The sequence below is a fragment of the Pseudorca crassidens genome, chromosome 14, assembly GCF_039906515.1.
Source record: "Pseudorca crassidens isolate mPseCra1 chromosome 14, mPseCra1.hap1, whole genome shotgun sequence".
NCBI lineage: Eukaryota > Metazoa > Chordata > Mammalia > Artiodactyla > Delphinidae > Pseudorca > Pseudorca crassidens.
The window spans coordinates 34840570-34855812 of record NC_090309.1 but is presented as its reverse complement, the minus strand read 5'-3'; the positions used below and the strand labels follow the sequence as shown (position 1 = coordinate 34855812).

At 39.0% G+C, this 15243-nt stretch overlaps 1 long non-coding RNA gene across 1 annotated transcript; it reads right to left on the bottom strand.

Moving 5' to 3' along the window:
* Positions 1 to 670: 670 nt before the first annotated feature.
* LOC137205641 (uncharacterized) lies at positions 671 to 1754 on the bottom strand. The gene is made up of 3 exons (XR_010934230.1): positions 1634 to 1754; positions 1264 to 1371; positions 671 to 892 (listed from the first exon to the last, which is right to left on the bottom strand). It is a non-coding gene; the product is annotated as an uncharacterized lncRNA (long non-coding RNA).
* Positions 1755 to 15243: the final 13489 nt, after the last annotated feature.

Here is a 15243-nt window from a genome sequence, read left to right as displayed (position 1 = left end):
GGGTCTTGGTGACTAAGCAGACTAAGAACCTCTCTGCCAGGGGCCATCAACATTTTTATGGAGATCAAAGCCCTAAACTCAAATGGTAAAACACTCATTAGACATTTAAAGCCAGTGAGTTTAAGATGGTCAATAAAGGGATAACTGTGCCTTTTCCTGGGGTCTCTTAAAATATACACTGCACTAGACCAAAGTCTTCCTTATGATGAACCAATTTTTGATCAAGACGGTAAATGCCCAAGGAGCCTATGTCTAAGTTGGCTTAACTGAAAGAAAAAAAAAAAAAAGAATTTTAGTGTTTCAGTAATCAAGAATTCCAACATGATACAAACAGCAGCAACATGGGGTATTAGGCTGGGCATGGTCTCTGGTTTTGCATAACAAAGATGTCAATTATTCCTTTGGGCACAAAGAGCTTCTATTCATTAGTCAATTGTTTAATACTGATTGAGCACTTGCTATGTCTAAAGCTTTGTGCTGGGGTGAAGATAAGGGATCTTGTTAATGTGTAAAGGGTTTAAAATAATTTAATATACTTAAGAAGTCATGTAAATTAATGCAAGGTTTGCAGCAGGACATGGAATCGATATACATATTATATTTATTTATTTGTGCTCGTTTATTCAACAAATATTTATACGAGGGATGAATATTACAGGCACCATGTTAAATTCTGGGAGATATAACTGAGATTCAGATACATCTGAAGGGCCAATTGTGTGGTCAGGGACACAAGTACAAGTATGATGATTCCACGACAGCGTAATAAGTACTGTGGAAAAATCAGTCATCCTGGCAAGCTTTGACATGACAGCACACAGATGGGGCAGCTAACCCTTGTCTTAAGGTGATGAGGAAAGCATCCTGGGAGAGATGATGCCCAAATTGAGACCTAGAGGATGAGGAGTGAGCCAGACAAAATGTGAGGAGGCTGCGGCAAGAAGGATGGAGGGAACAGCCCGAGCAAGGCTTGGAGACAAGGGAGAGGCTGACAAAGTATGAAATAGTCGATAGTTCATTATGGCAAGAATTTAGAATTTAAGGCATGGAAATAATGGAGGATACAGGTAGAGAAGTAAAGAAAGACTAGTTCATGAAGATATTTGAATCCGTGCCCAGGAGCTTAGATGTTATCTTGGGGACAGTAGGGCTCCAATGACGAATTTCAATCATGGCAGCCATTTCAGTGATTAGAATGTAGGATACATGGGAAAACTGGGTAATTTTGCTTTTCTGGAAAATATAAAAAGTCAACAGAAATACCTGAAGCCAATAACCAAATTATCTTGAAGATTTTGATTCACCTGTGATGGTGAATGAGGCATAAAATGTTCATATATGTTCTTTCTTCTCTCCATGGTGGCAAGATTCCTTAGAAAATCAATAAAAGACATTTTTGAATAAGAAGTTAGTAAAAATCATACAAAGGCTTGAGTTAGAAGAGACATTTTGCAGCTGTTTCTGGCTGAAACCAGAAAGTGGCAATGAAGCTGCTGACGCATCTCTCCTTATAACTTCATTAAGCAGACAACCTTCCTTCGCCCTCACCAGCCCTGTCTAACTCTAAGTACTTTCTTTTAATGTGAAAAGGGTTTTAAAAAATGTTTTAAAGTTAATAAAATATACAACTTACCAGGTTAATCTGAACCAGTTTGCAAACTCCCTTTACATTTGGATAAAAAAATAAACCCTGAGATTAACAAACTCTTGGCAAATTCCCTGCCTCTCCTGTTGGTGAATTCTTTGCTAGTTACATTTCCGGCTCCCCAGACATGGGGATGAATAAGCCTGGACAAACCAGGCCTGGCTGTAATTACACTAAGCATTTTTTTTTTTTTTTTTTTGCAATAAGAAAATGTGTGTCATAGTGTACAGATATCCTTAAGGTGACATTTGCTCTGATCTTTCAAGTTTGGGGCTGTGCCCTAGGTCCTTGGATCCGATAATAACATTTGGCCAAAGGCACTTTCTACATTTTTGATGATTGCAGATTTTGCCATTTGTGAAAGTGATAATGCTGCTGTCTAGACAAATTGAAGGGTGGAGGTGGGCTATGCAGAGGAGGCTGAAAGGACCTGAGTCAATCCAAGTTCGCAGACTGCAGATTTAATATGCCTTTAGTTCTTAAGAAACCAGGCTCTAGGGAGCAAGTGGGGTCAAGTGTAGAGATGCCAATTCCAATGGCTGACTGTACGCCGCCATTTTATGTAGGGGACTTGAGCATCCACGGATTTGGGTATCTGCAGGGGTCTTGGAACCAATCCATGGCAGATGCCAAGGAATGACTGTATTCTGGAAAGAACTGTTATCCTAGAGTTGGGGACAATCAGACATTCCTCTCGTCTCTTCCCCAGCGTCCGTCCTTCCAAGTTTGCCCCATGACTCATCTTTTCCAGAAGCCTTTCCTGATGAGTCTTCTTCCATCTCAGTCATTTCCAAGGGGTTATTATAATTCAAATCATATAATATTTCTTCTTAGCTGGCTTTAATTCCCTTCTTTCTTTCTCTGCAATGGCTCCACCTCTTCTGCCTTTCTCTTGGCACCATGCTCAATGCTCTTCATGCAGTATGTGCTTAATACTTCGACAAGGACATTATGAAAGAACTTAACGCCCAGAAAGAAAATGTGTAATGCCAGCACCCAGCTACCTCACAAGCAGATTTTCCCTGCATAATCACATTTATTACTCTCATAAAATATAACACTATCCTTATTACTTTTGGCAGTAAAAGAAAGCCTCTAATGTATACCTTTCCTACCACACCTCTCACACTTTACTATTAAGGGAGTTCTAAATAGAGGGGTGGAAAGGCATGGAAAAGGCTAGATTTCTTCAGCAGGAGCCAAATGACTTGACGTGTGGAAGTTTGATTCTGAACTTAAAATGGTATGGGAAAACATAAACCCTTATATCTTAAGTGTGACCCATGGCCCCTACAGTGTTTTGAAATGGAGTCCTCCTTTCAAAGTCTTCCCCTAATTCTTCTTTGAGGAGAAGTAGTGTGAAACTTACTTTCAAAGCCCTTAAGTGTAAAAATAAACAAGTATTCAGTCAGTTGGGTCCCCGATGCCTTGCTACACTACAACACATTTTTGAGTCATAAATCACGACTCTGACAGGTCTATGATGATGCATTGTGTTAATACATCATAATGACAATGTTGATGATGTATTAGTGTGATATATCCTGAAAGCCTATCACTTTAGAATTCTGTGGACAGCAAAGGAAAGACTTGGGGGGGAGGTGAAACTGAGAAAAAGGGAGGCACAGGGGAGGGTTCAGGATGATGAACATCTTTTTCTGACAGACCAACAACCAAAAAGGGAAATCAAAGTTTCTACCTCCCAGGCTCTAATGCCTTCCCTCTCCCAATAGTTGTGCCATGGATGCAACTCCTGGAGATGTAGATGCTATCAAACCAGGAGTCACACAGCTAGCTATTAGCAGGGCCAGACTGGGCACAGATCTTCTGGGTCTCAGCCCCATACTCTTTCCAAACTTTGAAGTGAATGAAATGTACTCTATGTACATGAAATAGGAGCTCTGTTTGAGGTGAACTCATTGGCCAAAATGTTTTGGTCACATGTACACATGCATGTTTGCTAAAAGTTTGTGATCTTTAGCAGTCAGTGGTCTTTTCTCCCTCGGCTTCTGGTAGGTATGGAGTTCAATGAACAGTCTAAGAGTAGTAATGCGACCATTTCATTTGTTGGGCATTCACTACTACAGCAGACTGGGTCCCAGCATTTACTACACTGGCCATCGGACCAGACCAAGCCCTAATTCCCTATTAATCTCTCCTTCAAACCAATTCGGTAGGGCTGTTTCCCTCTTTTCAGGGAAATATATGTGGTGACTTGACAATGATGAAAGTAGTTAGTCCTTTGGTTCATCTCATCATCTCTCCTATAAAATAAGTCAATTATATAGAAGTTGTGCCATCTTCATAATGAGAACAATTGGAAAAAATGCATGCACTTTGTGAGGGAGAAGTCCTATTATATCATAGCTATCAAATCTTCAATTGTCATTTCCAGTCAATCCATAATTGGCTTTGACATTCTTCATTTAAATCATCTCAGTTGAATTTTAAGATGTTCCTCAAAAAATACAACAAATAAAGAGAAAAAAGGAAAGAAAGAAAAAAGTAAGTCAAGTAGAAAGATGAAAAACATTTAGAAATGCAGTGAAAACAGGGAAACAGTAGAAATCTCAGTGGAATTGATATATCTTTGGTTAAGAAATAGACTGAGACCTATATTTTATATCAATGAGAAGAAAATTAAGAATTTAAATTAGATTATAAAATGGCTGGAATAACCTCAAATAAATCCATATTTAAGGATGAGCAACTTATTTTTAAATTTTGATTACAATGGTATAAAACCACAAATCACTACATGAAGAAAGTTTAAACATCACAAATACGTGGAGACTATAAGGATATGCTACTGAACAACCACTGGGTCAATGAAGAAATAAAAGGAAAAATTTTAAAAATCCTGGACAGCTACAGGCAAAAGGATGATGCTGGGCCACTTTCTTATACCATATACAAAACTGCACACAAAATGGATTAAAGACTTAAAGGTAAGAACTGAAACCACAAGAATCCTAGAAGTAAATAAAGTCAGTACACTCTTTGACATAAGTCATAGCAATATCTTGCTGGATATGTCTCCTCAGGCAAGGGAAGCAAGCAAAAATAAACAAATGGGGCTGCATCAAACTAAAAAGTTTCTGCACAACAAAGAAAACCCTCAATAAAACAAAAGGACAACCTACCAAATGGGAGGAGATATTTGCAAGGCACATATCCAGAAAGGGGTTATTGTCCAAAATATATAAAAAACTCATACAACTCAACAACAAAAGATGAATAACCCAGTTAAAAATGGGCAGAGGATCTGAATAGACGTTTATCCAAAGAAGACATGCAGATAGCCAACAGGCACATGAAAAGATGTTCAAAATTACTGATTATTTGGGAAACGCAAATCAAAACCACAATGAGATATAACCTCATGCCCATTAGAATGGCTATTATCAAAAAGACAAGAAATGATAAATTTGGGGGAGGATGTGGAGGGAAGGGAACCCTCATAAATTGTTGGTAAGAATGAAAATTGGTACAGCCACTGTGGAAAACAGTATGGAGTTTCCTCAAAGAAACGAAGACTAGAACTACCATATGATCCAGTTATTTCACTTCTGGGTATTTATCCAAGTAATACAAAAGCACTAATTTGAAAAGATATTTATGTACCCCTATGTTCATTGCTGCATTATTTACTGTAGCCAAGATATGGAAACAGTCTATATCTTGCCCATCCCCAGATAAATGGATGAAGAAGTGGTATATATATGTATATGTTATATATGTGTATATGTGTTTGTGTGTTTGTGTAATGGAGTGGAATATATAATGGAATATTACTCAGCCATAAGAAAAGGATAACATCTTGCCATTTGTGACAACACGATAGACCTTGAGGGTATTATGCTAAATGAAATAAGTCAGATGGAGAAAGACAAATATTGTATGATTTCACTCATATGTAGAATCTAAAAAAAAATAAATGAACAAATTGAACCAAACAAAAACAAATACATAGATACAGAGAACAGAGTAGTGGTTACCAGAGGGGAAGGGGGTTAAGGGGTTAGGCAAAATGGTTAAAGGGCTCCACTGTATGGTGACGGATGGAAACTAAACTATTGGTGAGCACACTATAGTGTATACAGAAGTCAAAATATAATGTTGTCCACATGAAATATACATAATGATATAAACCAGTGTTACCTCAATTAAAAAAAAATTCAAATACAGATGAGTTTACTGAAATACACAGATAAGTACATTCTTAAAGCTAGTGAAACAGCATTTCTTTTCCAACAAACTCTGGAATTCAGATTTTTCCAGATTAAGGCCAAGTGCCAACATACCATAAGGGAGGGTGTGATGCATATGAAAGTCAGGCAAGAAAGAGAGCAATTATCTGTTGACATTTTCTGACACTTGAATGACATGTTTTGTGAGTGCATATTTTGCTGCACATAGAGGTTGTTTCTTATCGACTTGCATATAGACTGTTTCCCCACACACTTGCTATACAGATGTGGGTAGGAACTGTCTACACTTTCCAAGCTATATTTCCAATGTGTGGACCTTCATAGATATCTACTACTGAGGTTGATATTATATTTGCCCATATAATAGATTTCTGATGTCTTGGCTTACTCACCCCGCCCCCGTCACTTCCAAACTTGAGATTTCCAAGTGTGCTTTTGAAAAGAGTCAATAAAATTTAATATTAGATGGCTTTATGGAGATAACTACTTATCAGGACCAGATTGTGTACTTAAAAATACTCCCAGATATTTTCTGTTCAGCCAGTTTCTGCCAGTAAGTGTGGCAGCCTGGGGCAGGAGGAACTTTATTACCTCCCACTGAGTGGTAGGGGACCATTAGGTAAATGGCTAACCTCGCTCAGTGCCTGTCTTGGAGCCTGATGGAGTGAGTGTCTGGAGAGGGGCATTAACTACCAGAGCTCAGCAGCCATGGCTCGCTCCTGCCTGCGCAGGCTCTATCGACCATCAGCTTTGATGACTGTCGCTTGTCCAAAGAATTTTAAGGTTGCTGTTGAGACTGATGACAAAAACCCAAGGGTCTCGTGGCAAGCCTCCAAACCTTTGAAGATCCTCAGCTCTCTGACCAGTGGGATTGTGGTAATGTTTGTTGCTTTTGGCCTTGAAGCCAATCTGTCCCACACCCAAATTGAGCATCTGGAGAAAGTACAATTTCCAAGAAGTGTTCCCAGAGGCCATATTTATCTCTCCATTACCAGATAAAAATATCCCAGCTACTCCAAAGTACCCAGCTAATGAAAAGCTGTCTTACTTGGCTCAGCTGGATCATCCCAATGATCTATAGGTCAACTTTCCCGTGCTCTCTTACATCTCCCATCAAATCGAGGGCACAGAATATTTAAACATATGTTTAAAAAATTCTCCTTGTTGTCATTCCCCAGGATTCGTAAATCATTTTTGCTCTTATAAATCTACATGGCTTTAATGCATGAGAACCAGGGGATGGTAACATGGGAGGACAAGGAGTAAAGCTCCCATTTCCTGCCCTAGATCCACCAGGCTCTTAGGGCCTCAGTGTCCTTACCTGTAAAATGATGGCTTGAATTAGATGGGAATGAAGGTATTTTAAGAAGTATCTTCTGCTTAAAGGGTACATTGCTATAATATTTAATAGGAAAGTGAAAAACTATGTACTTACCACAGTTACCTTTCTAGAAACAACTTTGATGCCTATAGATTTTTCCAGCAGCCGGTGATGATAAACCTGCATTCTCTAGTGAAGTTACACATCTTTCCTCCGCCCCCATCAGAAACACATTCCAAGGCACTCAACCCTAAGTAGTCCCTCTCAAACCAAATGTCCCCAAACTGTCTTTATTAAAGGTTTGGTTCATCAATTTGGAATTATCGTAGGACCACTCATGTCTATGTCTAATAACATGGCCACAGCCCGTCCCTGCTCAGTATTCCATGTAATTCTTCATCAAGGTGCCAAAATTCTAGTTGTGCCTTCTACTTGGGGGAACTCAATCTGCCAATGTATTTGCATGGTACTACGTTTCCATGTTTTCGTTTTATATCCTGAGAAATGAGCTGAACTGGGAAGTTCCTTTTCTCGAACTTTTTTTTTGTTGTTGTTTTAATTTATTTTATTGAAGTATAGCTGATTTACGATGTTGTGTTAGTTTCTGCTGTACAGCAAAGGGATTCAGTTCTACATATATATATGTTCTTTTTCCTATTCCTTTCCATTATGGTTTATCACAGGATATCGAATATGGTTCCCTGTGCTATACAGTAGGACCTTGCTATGTATCCATTCTATATATAATAGTTTGCATCTGCTAATCCCCAAATCCCAAAATCCCAATCCACCCCTCCACCACCCCCTCTCCCCCTTGACAACCACAAGTCTGTTCTCTATATTTGAGTCTGTTTCTGTTTCATGGATAAGTTCATTTATGTCATATTTTAGATTCCACATATAGGCGATATCATATATTTGTCTTTGTCAGACTTACTTCACTTAGTATGATAATCTCTGGGTCCATCCATGTTGCTGCAAATGGCATTATTTCATTCTTTTTATGACTGAGTTATATTCCATTTTATATATGTACCACATCTTCTTTATCCATTCATCTGTCAATGGATATTTAGGTTGCTTTCATGTCTTGACTATTGTAAATATTGCTCGTATGAACATAGGGGTGCGTGTATCGCTTTGAATTAGAATTTTGTCTCTCAGGCTATTGTTGAAATAGTTCTTTGGTGTATTTCTTTAGTGGGGAGGGAAAAAAAAAGTGTTTCTTAAAACCCAGACCACCTCCTCTAGAGGGTGGATTCCTGACCTGGAAGCCCTTTTGCCTTGCCAAGATGCTCAAAAAGGTGGTCCCAGAGACTTTGGATGTGAGAATTGCAAAGGAAATAAGAATATGGGGTTTCTGGGGCACTCGAGAAGGTCAAGGGGAGAAGAGAGGGCAGTTGGATAGTCACAAGCTGAGGGAAGGGGCCAGGAGAATGTCCCTGTGGTGGGGTGTTCTGAGACTTTTAAAATCAGGGACTGCCCCCATTTGTGTTGCTGTGACAGAAACAGCCTCCACCTTTCTGCACCCCACATCCCATTTTGACTGAAGTCTCTGTGCATTTTAATACAGTGATCGTGGAGATGGAGGAAGCAGCTGAGTTTCTCATTTAGATCTTCGCAGACAGAGCAGGCCCCAAATGGTCAGATAACATATCCACTGAATGTATTTAGGAAAAGCAGGAATTTCAATGCAGAGGTAGCCATAAGCACACAACCTCTGAGAATTTGCAGGAATCTAGGGGACTTTTTAGACTCCTACAAAGTATGGAATGTACAGTTTGAGACAGTCTTATCTGGATCATAAATGACTGGGAGATCCCAGCTGACATATGGGTTCCATTATGGGAGAGGATTTTTGTTACACTGGCATCAGGAATTAAGCTAATCTCCTTATATCAGACTTTATCCGTCTGTGGTAATATTTTGTGGAATAAGATAAGCCCTGGGACATATTCAAATGTGAGTGGTAACAAGCGATATCATGACTCAGTTTTGCTCATCTTGTTCTGGGCTCTAATGAAGTTTTGACTTCTACTGCAAATCTCCTCCTCGCTCTCCACTCCCTCCCCAAACAGAGAACAAACGCTTAATCACCACTTTCACTTCTATCTCAATTCTAAGGTGAAACAGTTAACTGCCTCCTATGTGAGTTGAAACATGATTCCCGCCACCCCCCCCCCCCCCCGTGTGGCTCCCCATCTTGAATCATTTCCCCCATCCTAATTTCCCTGTAGTGGTCCTTGGCTATCCTCGGGGCCAGCCCCTCCCTTCCAAAGAGGGGCTTTGCTTCCTCGTACATCTTCAGTGAACCACAGTGACCTTGAGAGGTTGATGCACGTGCTTTGAGAGACCAGTTCATCAAGTGCTGCAGACAGTAAGGGCTGGGGTGAGCCCTCAGCTCCTTAAAACTATGGTCTAGAACTGCCCTGGACCAGATTGGTCATGGTGACCTGGAGGTGAAAGGCTCTGTATTCCATTACCAGTCTCCTGAGTAATCTACCTAATTCAGTATCCCTTCATTTAATTGAAACATTATTTTCTCTCTGTTAGCCAGGGCACTCAAGCTGGTATAGCAGTGTTAATCTTTCAGCTGATTTCCATCTTTGCAGAATTACCTTTCTAGCAATTAGACCCACTGGTATAAATTTGTCTTGCTCCTTCCTGGGGTTCAGTGTTCAAATGGAAATCTCGAAGCTCAACACGGTTCCCTCCAGGCTGACCCAGGGCAGATATTAATTAACTGGGGTGTCGTGAAAAGGTTGAGTTTGAAAAAAACCAAGTAGGAGAATATTTCTCTTGGGATGTCATTGCAGCCAGTAGACAGACTAAAAAGGGTAAGACCTGGATGAAGAAGAATCACATTAAAAGTCAAGTGGAATGACTGCATTATTAGTGAACCAGGGAGCAAAACGATGGTTATTCTGGAAATACATTAGAATTTACACGTTACCATCATCCGCATCCTTTGTTGAAATCTGAATATAGCTTATTTGTGCACATTCTCTAAGACATTCTGGGTCATGGTCACCAGCCATCTCAGCTTGCCTGGAACTAAGTGGTTCCTGGAACCAGGAGCTTTCCAAGCTAAAACTGCAAAAGTTCTAGACAAATGGGAACAGGTTGGTCACCCTATTAGAGTCCAATTTCTGAGAAAGGTGTATGAGTCAGTTGACTTCTCACACTTTCTGCTAAACTTCAATGATGAGTTGAAGTTTACGATGAGTTTATACCCACAATCTTATTTGCTGAAATTGATCCTTTTCTGAAATCTGGCACCCGCTCCTGCAATAGTTGAGAAGCTAACACTAGATTTTCAAGGTCAGTAGGACTGCTGATCGTCAAATCCAGTGGCCTTCTCTTAGACCTTGCCCTCTCTCTAGCAGTGGACACCTTTGAATGTCTGCCTTTTCAAATTCTCTCTTCCCTGAACTTCTGGGGCACTTAATTTTTCTGATTCACTTCTTTCTGTTTTTCTTTCTTCATTACTTCCATTTCACCTTCATCCCTGTTCTCTCTCTGCAGTGACTCCTGTAGACACCGTGCTGGTTATTTACCTGTCCCCTCTCAGTCCTGCACTCTTACGTTCTGCTCTGTGCTGCCCGGGCTGGGGGCCAGCAAACTCTTATTTCCCGGGGCTTGTTCACTAGCTGGCTTGCTGTTAACTCAGGCAGTAGAGGCACCGGGGGAGGTCAGAAAGCAGGAGAAAAGTAGAAGCTCCTTCTGCCAGTCCCCTCAGTGCAGTGCTCACTCACAGGTACAGGTGGTCTCTATGACAGCAGTAGAATGTGGTGATTCTGGTCTCTAGCAGCCCCAGCAGTGAAGCACCTTCCCAGGGACTCCAGCCCTGGTCAGTGCTGGGTACGGAACTGAACCTTGATAGCCATTGCTGCAACACAGAAGCTGGTGAGGCTTGCAGCCAGGGAGGCTTCCAATTATTAATAACATATATTAGACTCAACTTCAGACTTGCATCAAAAAACCACTTTTAGGATCTATCTGTGTGGATGTATACTAGTCTATACTATCCTTGACCCTTCTCCCCTGATTACTAGAAAAACTTCTAGTGATGGAGCTATCATTCTTTTAGTGATTGATACTTGCTTCCCATGCTTCTAAAAACTAATTTAGAAGCATCTTGTCTTTTTATATAAAATCCAGGATATTTCACCGCTTTCACTTTGTCTCCCTTCCCTAGTTTTGGCCTCTATAACTTCATGTCTGACCAACAAAAATATATTTCTTATCTATTAACAAATACAATTAATACCTGCTCTCCTGTTAAGGGGTGACTGCTTTGCACCAGATACTTTGTGTCTGTGATTTCTAAACATCATGATGACTCTCAGATACATGCTTTCTTCTTCTACAGATGAAGTAACTGAGCTCAGAGAAGTTAGTCAACTTTCCTAAGGTCACACAGGCATTAAGTGGAAGATCCTGGATCTGAGCTTATGTCCTTCTAACTCCAGAGTCTGTGCTTTTTCCTTTAGTTACTCCTTTTCTGGTTTCTTCAACTTCAAATTTTATCTGCATATAACCAATCTAGATAATTTTTCTAAACTTCCTCTTTTAAAAAACTTGATCTATAGTTAGAATCCAGTCAGTTTTCACTGAATGACTTGAACATACTACTCCTCTAATTAAACACCTTTAAAAAAATTTTAACAGCTTTATTGGGGTATAAATGACAAAATAAACTGCGTATATTCGAAGTATACAATATAATAATTTTTGACATATATACACCTGTGGAATCATTACCATAATCAAGATAGTGAACATATCCATCACTTCCAAAAGTTTCCCTGTGTTCCTTCCTGATTTCTCATTCTCACCCCTCCCCAGCTCCACCCCCTATCCTATCCTCCATCAATTCCCAGAAAGCCACTGATATATTCCTGTCAGTATAGATTAGTTTGTATTTTCTAGAATTTTATATAAATGGAATCATACAGTGTGTACTTTTTTTTTCTCTAGCTTCTCTCACTCATCATAGTTATTTTCACATTCATCCATTTTGTTGCATGGATCATTACTCTTTATTGCTGAGTACTGTTCCACAATTTGTTGATTCTTTCACCTGGTGATAGACACTTAAGTTTCCAGTTTTTCAGTTATTACAAATACAGCTGCTGTGAACACTTATGTGTAAGTCTTTGTCTAGTTATATGCTTTCATTTCTCTTGATACATGCCTAGGAACGGCAAGGCTGGGTCAGGTGGTAGGTGTATGTTTAACTTTTTAAGAAACTGGCAAACTGTTTTCTAAAATGGTTGTGTAAGTTTACATTTCCACCATCAGTGTATGAAAATTCCAGTCGCTCCACATATTTTCCAACATTTGGCAAGATCCGTCTTTTTAATATTAGCCATCTTAAAAGGTAAATTAGTATCTGATCGTGGCTTGAATTTGCATTTCTCTAATGACTAATGATATTGATCATTTTCATGTGTTTTGTCATCCATATATCTTCTTTGCTAAAGTGTCTGTTCAAATCTGTTGCTCATTTTTTTATTGAGGATTTATTTGATTTCTTTTTTAGTGTAGAATTTGAGAGTTCTTTTTATATTGCTGATACAAGTTCTTTGTCAGATATGTGATTTGCAAATATTTTACCCTAGTCTGTGTCTTATCTTTTCATTTACAGTGTCTTCCAAAGAGCAGAATTTCTTAATTTAATGAAGCCCAATTCATCAGATTTTTGTTAAGAGTATTATATTTTGATGTTATATCTAGGAAGTCTTGGCCAACCGAGTTCACAAAGACTTTCTTCTACTTTTATTTCTTTAGAAGTTTTAGTTTTTACATTTAGGTCTATGATCCATTTTAAGTTAATATTTGTTTGCAATAAATGATATTGATCAGGAAAAGGAAATGAGTACTGCAAACTTTCTGAGCATAGGTCACTACTCCCTCTAGCCTCCAATCCAATATCTAGGAGATTTCTGGAACAATGAGCTGGCCAATATTCTATTTTTTAATTAATCATTTAATTAGTTTATCATTTTATGCCATTGCTACTTGCTATTGACTTTATCATCTTATTGGTCAAGAGGAAATTTTGCTTTTATTTGTATTTAATGTCAGCTAGTTTTCCATTATTTACTTAAACTTGAAAAGAAAATCTTTTCATTTAGGAGAATTTTTGTCATGTTTGTTCAATCTTGAATATAATGATTTTATTATTTGTGTTTATATTTAGCTTATTTTAAAATTGTGAGAAAGAATCATCGATTGGAGGGTGGCATCTGTGAGAACTTTTTATAGATTCCAGTGTGGCTGGAAGACTTTTCCCCCTCTAGTTCTCTCTAGTTGACTCTTCATACCCACCCTAGTATTCCTCGGGGCTACCATTCTTCAGGAGGCACCATTCAAAATTGTGTTCTATGTAAATGTCAGAAGGCAACCGCTCCAGGAATTCCATTCACACACAGTAATAAATGTGAGTAATGCTCCCTGAAGTTGGGCAACAGTGATACTGTTCACCTTACAAAGATGGTACACTAAGTTCTAAAGTTTTTAGAATGAATAAAACAATAGCTGCATTGGCCAGTCTCCCTTTTCAAAGATCACATTAATCCCACATGCAGTCACTGTACAGCTGAACCATTGAAACAGCGTTTTCTTTTTATATCACAAATCATCCAACCCCTTTCTAAGGATATGAATTATTTAAATTGATGATCTCTATTCAGTACAACCACTGAGCATCAGGTAACTATATAGTTGCATAACAAAGGAAGAAATTGGTTAGGAAGGTTCCAGCCAAATAGGGTCAAATAATTCCTTTATTACTTAAAATTGTATGCTGTTTATAATTTCTAAAAAATGTAATATTTTTATTTTTGAAAAATGGATAAAATGCAGAATAGCAGATAAAATATAGAACGGAATGAACAATAAAAATAAAATTGCATATGTCACTTAAGTTTCATTTTGATAATGACTCATATTACCTTAAAGTAAGCAGCTGCCAGTAGATGCTTCTTCCAGGAAGGATTTTAGGAAATTTCTCTAAGTGTATATCCTGAAGCCAAAAATGGAGAAGTTCTCTAGAGCTAGAATTACGGTTGACAGTATTGTCCAAATGAAGCTGGCTCTACCTATAATGAACAATCAGCTATACACAGCATCCCCCAAAACAGAGTTTCATTGAATACCTACCCAACTTTATTCCGTAACTATAAATTACTGCCTCCTACAGAGTACCTCTAAGTGTAAGTGTGTTGAAGGTAGGTCCCTCCACCCTTTCTCAGCACCCTCAAATGGGAGACAAATGTGGACAGACTTAACTCTTCACAAGTAATTTGATTGACACTCACAACTTCATCCATAGAGCTGATAGCCTCCAATCAATGAGATTCTTGGCAAGCAAACTTTCCAAATACCCTGTCCGAGGCTTATCCGTGTGAAGACCCTATCTCCCCTGCAGGACCTGGCCTACTGACCCTCTCATTAACTGCTAAAATGCTTCATTTTTCCCTGAAACTTTATTCCTTTCCAAATGGATATAACTCTGTGCTAGGAGTGGTGGAAGACACTCTATGTATGGGTGATGAAGTTCTTGCTCTTCAGAAATGTACAGTATGGTGGAGAGAAAGATTTGCATGTAGAGGAGTGATAGAATCAGGTGGGCAGTGTTCTGTAGCCTGTGGGAATCCATAAAAAGAGAAAGATGTGAGCTAGGAGGACCAAGAAAGTTTTCCTAGAAAAGCTGATACTAGGCATGTCCTGGTGTGCTGATAGGTTTCTGATCACCATGAACACTCTGAATGCTGACACCCCATCACCCTTTCATTCTGAACGTAATGCCAGAAATCCAGTATACCCAGAAATAGTAGCATTCATTTCTGTTTTTCCCCTATGCTCTTCTCCTTAGACTCTTAATAACAATCAGTAGCAGGGAAGAGCAGGTGGAGGTGCATTTGTTTTTATGGTCATCTCATTTATTCCTCCAACACTAGTTCTGTAGCATGGTTGCAGTTTGAACAAAATTTATCCAAGGAAATATACCTAGTGTCTCTTACCATACTCATCAGGTTCTATGGCAATTTAGTTAGTTA